Here is an 8704-nt window from a genome sequence, read left to right as displayed (position 1 = left end):
AAGTGCACTTCTATCGGTAATAAACAATTTTAATAATCATACTAACTCTGAAAGCTCTCTGTTTTCTATGAGACTAAGGAATGAGTTTTCTTTAGATCTCTCCCTTGCCCAAATTTTAAATGGGAGAATAAGGATAGTTTGGGGTGCTGTCAGAACCCAGCAGTTTGTGTAAATGTGCATTTCTTAAGAATGTATAGATCCTCAATTTTCTGGATCCTTGGTGTGAGAACAAAAACAAACAAAAAAGATGCTGAGAGCAAACTTAAAGCAATTAAATTACTCAAATGCATTTAAACAGTTGATCTGATTGATGCTGCAGGCACTGAGCTAGAATGACACTGCTTGCCTGAGAAAAGAAAAAGCTCATAATAGTAAAAAATGGTTTCCTGTCCATCGAAAATTATCATTGCTACTTTTAAAGTAAAACAGAACATATTTTACTCACTTGTTAACTTATTCCTAGGTATTTTAAAATATCTTGAAAGAACAAAGGCAGAGTAGTACACTTGTAGACAAAGTGAAAACTTGAGATTTGGCCTGGGCCAACCTCAGAGGTACAGCACAGAGGCCTGTCAGCAGGCCAGGTATGGGACCAGATAAACATAAAGCAGCATGTACCATAAGATAGCCTGGTTATCTGATGCGTAATAAGTATCCGGTATATATTAGCTTCATTCTCTTCTTATTTTCTCTCAGTTGCCATAAAGTTATATTAACAGAATTGTATTCTCAGTTTTATTTTCTCAGAAGTAACTTCTAGTTATCGATAACTGAATCTAGTGACTGATTTAATTTTTTTCCCTTCATACTCCTTAGAACAGTTCAAGTGAAAGGAAAAAGGTCAGTGCTTCAGGGACTCACAAAACCTCTTTGTGTCTTGGCCAAATTACTTTTTGTAGAATATTGAAAGCTAATTGATTGGACTGGCCTGAATTTTACTGTGATTTAACTGGGCTGAATTTGCATATGTTTAACAGACTATCGCTGAATTAAACAAAGTGAGAGGTACTGGGGGAGTTATCCTCCCAAATTGTCCTCCTTATCCACTGAAACAAGTAGTTTGAGTTTCCCTGAAAATTTCTGTTGCGCATGTTTAGATCAAAACTCCTGTCTCTGTTTCCCCTTTCTCTCTTCTGTTCTCATTTGCTGATAGATTTACTGATAGACTTACTGTAGGTGAGCTTCAAGGATAGCTTCTGGGTGGCTCAGCACCAGTGGCTCAAGTAGCTAAGGCGCCAGCCACATACACCTAAGGTGGCGGGTTCGAATCCAGCCCGGGCCCACCAAAAAAAAACAACAATGATGGCTGCAACCAACAAATAGCCAGGCATTGTGGCGGGCATCTGTGGTCTCAGCTACTTGTGGGGCTAAGGCAAGGGACTCGCTTGAGCCCAGGAGTCGGAGGTTGTTGTGAGCTGTAACGCCACAGCACTCTACCCAGGGGGATAGCTGGGGATAGCTCTGTCTCAAAAAAAAAAAAAAAAAAAGGATAGCTTCTGAATTTGGGGACCTTACAACTAAATCAAATAAAGAATGGAAGCAGCAGGATCTGGAGAGTGATCAAGGCTCTGGCTTTGGGCAGATGCCCGTAGACACCCAGTGAAGAGGACGTGTGTGTCAATGGATACATGAGCCTGAGGTTCAGAGGAGAGGTCAGGGCTGCAGGTCTGTGTTTGGTGGTCCGTGGCAGATAGACAGTATTTACATGACGAGACTAGAGGAGGCCTCCTACAACAATGTGTTCATACAGAAGAAAACGGAACCCTGGACTTAGTCTTGGGGCACTATAGCATTTTAAGGTTAGAAAGAAGAGGAGCCAGCTAAGGAGACAGAGAAAGAAAGTCTGGTTAAGAAGGAGTAAAATTAGGAGGATTGAGTGTTAAAACAAAATCAAAAGAATGAGGGAATGGAAACTGTTGAAGGCTGCTAGTGGGTTCAACTGAGGCCTGAGAACTGGCCACTGGCCAGGGCAAGATGGCGGTGCTAACAAACTGGCTAAGGTGTACTGAGCAGAAGGTGGAGGTGAGGAAGCTCAGATAGCTATTTCAACTAGTTTTAGCTATAATGGGAAGCAGAGCAATGGGGCAGGGAGTATGAATGGGAAATTCATCCATTGTAACAGGAAGGAAGGTGCAGATTAAGAATATCGATGCAGCCTAAAGTCAATTTGATATTGAAAATGTGTGACTGTTATCTTCACATTGGAAGTAAAAAATAGAAAACAATTTTACTATTTTTTTTTTCAGAAGCATCCCACCATGCCCTACTTGTGGCTTGATGAAAGGAGAAATCATGGAAGAAAGAAAACTGCAATAGCATGTGTGAACTCTGACTTGGTGGAAATTTGTTTTAATGTTTTATGCTCACTTGCAAGTTGTTTAAACTAGTAATTTTAGTATTTAGAAATGATTTATATATAATTATGTGAAAAAAAATAAGGAACATAAGAACATTTAAAATGCTTTAAATTGCTCTTTGAGCATCAACCTGAAACACAATTATCCTATTATGATCTCTTGTTCAGCATGTATCTCTCTAAGTACAAAACAAATAGAGGGAAATTCACTTACAAGTGAGTCTACAAATAGTTATTCTTATGAGTTATTATGTAATAGTGTAAATAAATAGACAAAAACACCTTTCTCTATTCAGTCTCTTTAGATTGTAATATTAAGAATTTTAATGTGCTGTTAGCCTCTGGCTTTGCGAGTAACTATGGAATAGAATTTTAGCCCTTCTATAATTATATTTTATTTAAATAAAATATATATTAAATATTTTAATTTAAATACATAAAACTGTTGACAAAAGACCAGTATTTTAAGAGCCCAACATCCTCTTTATGAAAGAATTTTCAACATTTTTCCAATTTTTTATTATAGTAAAATACATATACCAAGATGTGCCATCTTACCGATTTTTAAGTACACATCCAGTGGTATTAAAGGCATGCACCATGTGGTACAACTGTCACCACCATCCATATCCATACTTTTTCAGGGAAGTATGGAAAGCTTCCCAAATTTGTGTGTCATCCTTATGTAGGAGCCATCCTAATCCCTGCTTCATCTCCATTTTAGTACATGTGCTGCTGAAGTGAGCACTAATGGGCCTCTTAAGAAAATATTTATTTACATAAAAAGGAAGAAAAATAGACTCTGACCCTGAAAGACAAGTAAGAACAATTTGATTATTATTATTAAAATAAGAATAAAGACAAGTAAGAACCACTTAATCATTATTATCAAAATAAAAGCTTAGATCACTTCTATAAGGCTCCAAAGCAAAACATTGAGGCACGGAGAGGGACTATCACCCACATACCAAATATAGGAAGGAGATTATCTGATCCCAAACGAGCACTGCTACTTATTTTTAAACCTTTCTGTTTGAAAATGAAGCAACTGAAAACTAATTCAAACTCAGATGGAGTTCTCACTGCGTGCCAGACACTATACTATATCATTTATGTACATTTCCCAGCTTAATCCAACAAGAACTCAAGGTAATTCTCTTATTATCATTTAAAAGAAAATAAAACAGAGACCTTGATTGCTCAAGGTCTCATAATCTAATAAGTGGTAGGTGAGAGAGGTTGGCCTGATTCCAAAGCCCTTGCTCTTAACCTCTATTGCGTCTCTTTTAAAGAGAGAGCTGGCCACACTTGCCCAAATTTTTAAAATTTATGGCCTTATGCACTCTTCCCAAACTTATCCCACTTTTATTAAAATATTCTATTTTCTTGCACCAGCCAAACAATGACACGTACCTCATCAAGGTTTGGAGTTGTGCTCTCACAATTACTTCTAAGTGTTTGTGTGTTTGTATGTGTTGTTTTGTTTTTAGAGGCACTTTATTGGCTGAAATACAAAAACCTGTACAGATTTAATGTACAAAATTTGATGAGTGAAACTATCATCACTATTGTGCCATAAATCCATCCGTCATCCCCAAAAGCTTCCTCCTACCTTCTTCTTATTATAATAATTATTTGTGACAAGAACATTTAACATATGATCAATCTTCTTAGCAAACTTTTAAGTATACAATACAGTATTGTTAGCTACAGGCACTATGCTATACACTAGGTCTCTAAGACTTACTCATTATGTATACCTAAAACTTTGTGCACCTTAACTAATACCTCCTGCCCACCCCTACCGCCAGCCCATGGTAACAGATTTATGAGTTTGGGTGTATGAGAGAAGATTTGTCAGTGTCTTTTGGGGCAATTTCTTTATACTTATGCTTGTAATTTGGTGACTTCTGAAATATTGTCTTTGAATTAGAACATCTTTTATTAATTTATAAAACCATTTTTGAATTGACTTATAATTGTACGTGCCTATAGGGTACCTTGTATTGTTTCAATACATATAATGCATAGTGATTAGATCAGGGTGATTGGAATTTACTCATCATCTCAAACTTGCATCATTTCTTAAACTTCTGTGCCAGAAGGTACCCTAGAGAACTCAATTTTATCTCTCACACCTGTATACACATATGCCTGCATGCTTGCTCTGATTCTAACACTTTTATGCACTAAGAAATACACTTGTTTCCAGTATTTGTCTGAATGAAACTTTATTATAATACACTACATAATTCAGGCAACCCTGAAATATTTGGAAGCCATTGATGAGGTTTCTGCTTTTTTTTTTCTAATCTTTGTTTCGTAGGCTTTCCTACTTAGTACCCCAAAGGCTGTTATTTTTAAGAGGTAAGATCCCTGCTGAAGTTCGGTGGAAAGAGCATGGTTTGGGGGGACACTTGACCCAGGTAGATTTTGGCTCCTCCACTTATTTCACTAATAAATAATCACGGTCAACTTTTCCTAATTTCTAAGAGTAGAGATAGTTGGAATTTTAAACTTAGACATAATCAAGTAGAGATTTTTCTGTATAGGTGAAGGGAAACATATTTCATGTTAGTGGTGGGACTGCCAGAAGAAATTGGGAAATGGCTTCAATCTTATCTCAGTCAACCCACAGGTAATAAAGACACCGACCTGTTCATGTTCTTAGGCTCCCTTCCTTCCCACACTCCTCCTCTTCTCTTTCCAGAGCCTCTTCCCCCAGTAAGTCTGACCAACCACATACACTGCCCCATGGGTACAGTTGGGTACACAGGTCAGGTGGCCAGGCACAAGGCACAACTTCCCCAAACCCTTTCCTTTTATTCCCTTCCTTACACCTTATCTCAGCACCAAGGTCAGCAGACAACCTGACCGTCTAAGGCACCAGCTCAGCTTTTCTCTTCATTTATTGTTCTGTTTACTGCCATCTACAACAGCTGCTTATTTATTTATTTTTATTGATTAATTTGCATTTTTTTGAAACATGGTCGCAATAGCCAATATATGGAATCAATCTAAGTGCCCATCAGTGGGATGAACGAAGAAAGAAAATGATTATATATGCATAGTAGAGGACTATTCAGCTCTGAAAAAGAAAGAAATTCTACAAGATACGACAACAGGGAGAAACTTGAGGACACGGATGCTAAGTGAAATAAGCCAGTCACAGAAAGACAAATATATCATCATTCCATTTATATGAAGTATCTAAAATAGTCACATTCATAGAATCAAAAAGTGGAATAGCAATGGCCAGAGGCTGGGCAAAGGAGGAAAAGGGGAGTAATCAATGGGGGTAGAGTTTCAGTTGTGGAGGTGAGGAGCTCTAGACTTCTGCTGTGCAACATTGCGCCTGTAGTCAACGATCGCTTACAATTAAACATTTGTTAAGAATATAGACTGCAAGTTAAGTTATTCTTACTATAATTTAAAAAAAAATTTAAAAAGATAACTGCTCTTTAAAGATAGCTTTCCAGTAGGAAAAAAACTAGAGTATGCTTGGGTTATGCTCAGACTTCCAAATTTCATCTGGTCTCTCTCTCTCATCTGGAATTTTACACATTCTCTCAATTTAACTCTGTGGAACCAAACTGCTGCTCTTTTGGATTATGTCGTGCAGAAAAAAGATTTCTGACTAAGTATCATAACCAACATCTGCTTTAAAATCAGGAATATTGTTTAAAGTGAATAAGCTTTTGAATTCTTAAAGATATACATTTCCCATTTTATGGCTTAGGAAGTGATATACTGCTTTTAAGACCCATGCTCTTTTTTTCTTAATATTCAATTATCTTTCTGCAGATTGTGCAATGTGAAAATCTTGATCAAAAAGATGGCATTTCTTCAGCATGAGAAGTTATCAATGTTTTCAGTTTGTAATTTTATTGCTTTGATTTAACTGGAATTTGTTTGGTGAGCCAGAATTGCTTTAAATGAATGTAAAAGTTTCCACTCTCTGATGTCCTACAGAATGAGTACACTGGAGTGGCCACTGTGAACAATTACTCTATGAGTCAATTTTTATTTCTGCCCCACCCCTTTTTTACTTGAGTGAGCTAAGAGGAAACAACTATTATCTGACCAATTTGTTTAACTCAAAAGCGACAGTGTGCCCCATAGAAAAATGGAAGGTTGTGTTTTTAAATTCTGAATGCTATGACTAAATTTAGCCAGAGTGCATTGCCTTCTGAACACTTCCAAAATGGAACACTGTGCTTTTGATTGCTGCTTTGGGAGTTTTATTAAGATGCTAAAAGGTCAAAGAAATAGAGACTGGAACAAAATACATTCATTTACAATACACACAGCACAGTCAAAATGTAGAAATCGGCCATATATATCATGTGTTTCTGCCAGGAAATTTCTATCATGCAGACTCTTCTTTCTGGAGGTAGAAGGATGTTTATATTTATTCTACCAATATCTGCAGAGTTGTACTAGTGGGTAAACATTTTGGATTATCAATTATGTACTTCATAAACTAATTGCTGAACAACAGCTGGCATCAGATCAGATTTCTTTTAAATAAAATGAAATTTCTATCCTCAGTGACCCCACATTCCTAAGCAATAGGCATTCTTCATAAGATTTCTGCTCTTACACACTTTTAAAATTTCATGAGGTAAAGGGGGAACACAACATTTTCAGCCCTTAGAAATGGTCACATTGAGGGGTGACATCAGATTTTGACCCAAAAATGCATTGAGAGCACAAACTAACTTAAAACTTCTTTTTTTCAACAATTTGATCCAGCTTGAAATTTAATTTTCTCAAGCATATTCCAGGAATTTATTTCTTTTAGTAATAAGGACATTATTTTCATGTCTATGGGATGACATCTTACAGAGGAATCACATAAGGCTTTCTTCAACTTACAGTGTTTTTATTTCTTAATATACTAAGAGAATGGCATGTATTTTAAAAGCCTTTCAAAAATCAATCCAAGGTGAGGGGCAGGGAACAAGGGTGTGGGGAGAGGGGAGGTGGATGGGTGTGCTCCCACTTAATGGACACCATGTTAGGGTAGATGGCACACCTCCTGCGGGTGGGACACCAATATAAGAAGGACTTTACCTGACAAATTACCAACAATGTCACCTAATTCTTTGTGCCCACAATTAACCTGAAATAATAAAAAAATAAAATGAAATAAAATTATAAAACTTTGCCTCTTGTTTCTTCACATTTTATGCCTTATATTCTCATTGGTTCTTAAATTTTTTTTTAAAAATTGTAATAAAGTAATTTGAAAACCTAGATTTTGTTTTCATAATTGATTATTATAATATGTAGCATTCTTACATGGATTTGTGCCTACCAGATTATAGACATTGGTTTAGGCACTAAGAAACAAGCAGTCAATTTAGGTGCCAAAAATTTAGTACTAAATTATATAATTAGATATCTCTGTCTCCATTTTTGTTATCTATCTATCTATCTATCTATCTATCTCCCTTTGCCATTTCCACTCCCAACCTCCAGCAAAAATTTCCATTTTTCCACCAGCCTTATCGTTTTGAAGGTTGTATAACTTTTTAAGGAAACCACCATGAATTATTTTCAATCTGAGAAGGTATCACTGATAGTACTCCTGGCAAGTGTGAATTGAATCTGATGCTATTTAGTGTTTTTATCAATGAACAAGATCAGTGTTTCTCAGTCTTCGGATCGCTTTTGTCAGAATCACCTTTAAAGCTTTCAGAACCTACTTCACAGCTCCTGATTCAGAATATAAGGATAAGAATCAGGAATCCGCATTTTAATTTGCAAACCAAGTGACTGTTATATATGCTGAAATCTAAGAACGAATTACTCTTCTATACAAAAGGCTGAAGGAACCAATTTTATATTAGAAAACAATCACAAGCAATTGTGATGGAGAGTTGAGAATTCAAAGGAAATAATATATTTTATATCATCATCATTTTAGGAGAAATTGGAGAAGATATTTGTAAAGATTGATGAAGAAAATGTCTAGACAAAAAACTGATGATGAGGTTACATACACATCTACATCAAGTGTATGACCAGAGTGAGCATGAGATTCACATATTTGGGTGTTTCCCAAATGCCAGTTTAGACTCTTCCCCTCTATGTCCCACTGTTACTATTTTCATTTCACAGATGAAGAAAATTAGAGCACAGAATGAGTAGGTAACGTTCACAAAGAAACACAGAAAGTAAAGCCTGCACCAGGGCCACAAACCCTGCACTTGAGCTCCGTAGTGTATGCTCTTCCCAGCTCTAGTCACTGAAGGAAACCAGGCATCATCTCAGATCTTGCCCATGCTGCTCTAGGAAGGAATTATACAGCAGTGAAAACAATGTAGCCCAATTTTCCTAAAC

General features: G+C 36.5%; 1 non-coding gene across 1 annotated transcript; it reads right to left on the bottom strand.

Annotated features, from left to right (window-relative positions):
- Positions 1-3000: 3000 nt before the first annotated feature.
- Positions 3001-3104, bottom strand: LOC111725341. Its single transcript, XR_002773420.1, has one exon. It is a non-coding gene; the product is annotated as a U6 spliceosomal RNA (small nuclear RNA).
- Between the last annotated feature and the right edge of the window lie 5600 nt (positions 3105-8704).

The sequence above is a fragment of the Otolemur garnettii genome, unplaced genomic scaffold (genome assembly GCF_000181295.1).
Source record: "Otolemur garnettii isolate 467f Iridium unplaced genomic scaffold, OtoGar3 scaffold00037, whole genome shotgun sequence".
In the NCBI taxonomy this organism is placed as follows: domain Eukaryota; kingdom Metazoa; phylum Chordata; class Mammalia; order Primates; family Galagidae; genus Otolemur; species Otolemur garnettii.
The sequence above is the reverse complement of the archived record's forward strand: the minus strand, read 5'-3'. Positions and strand labels throughout refer to the sequence as shown.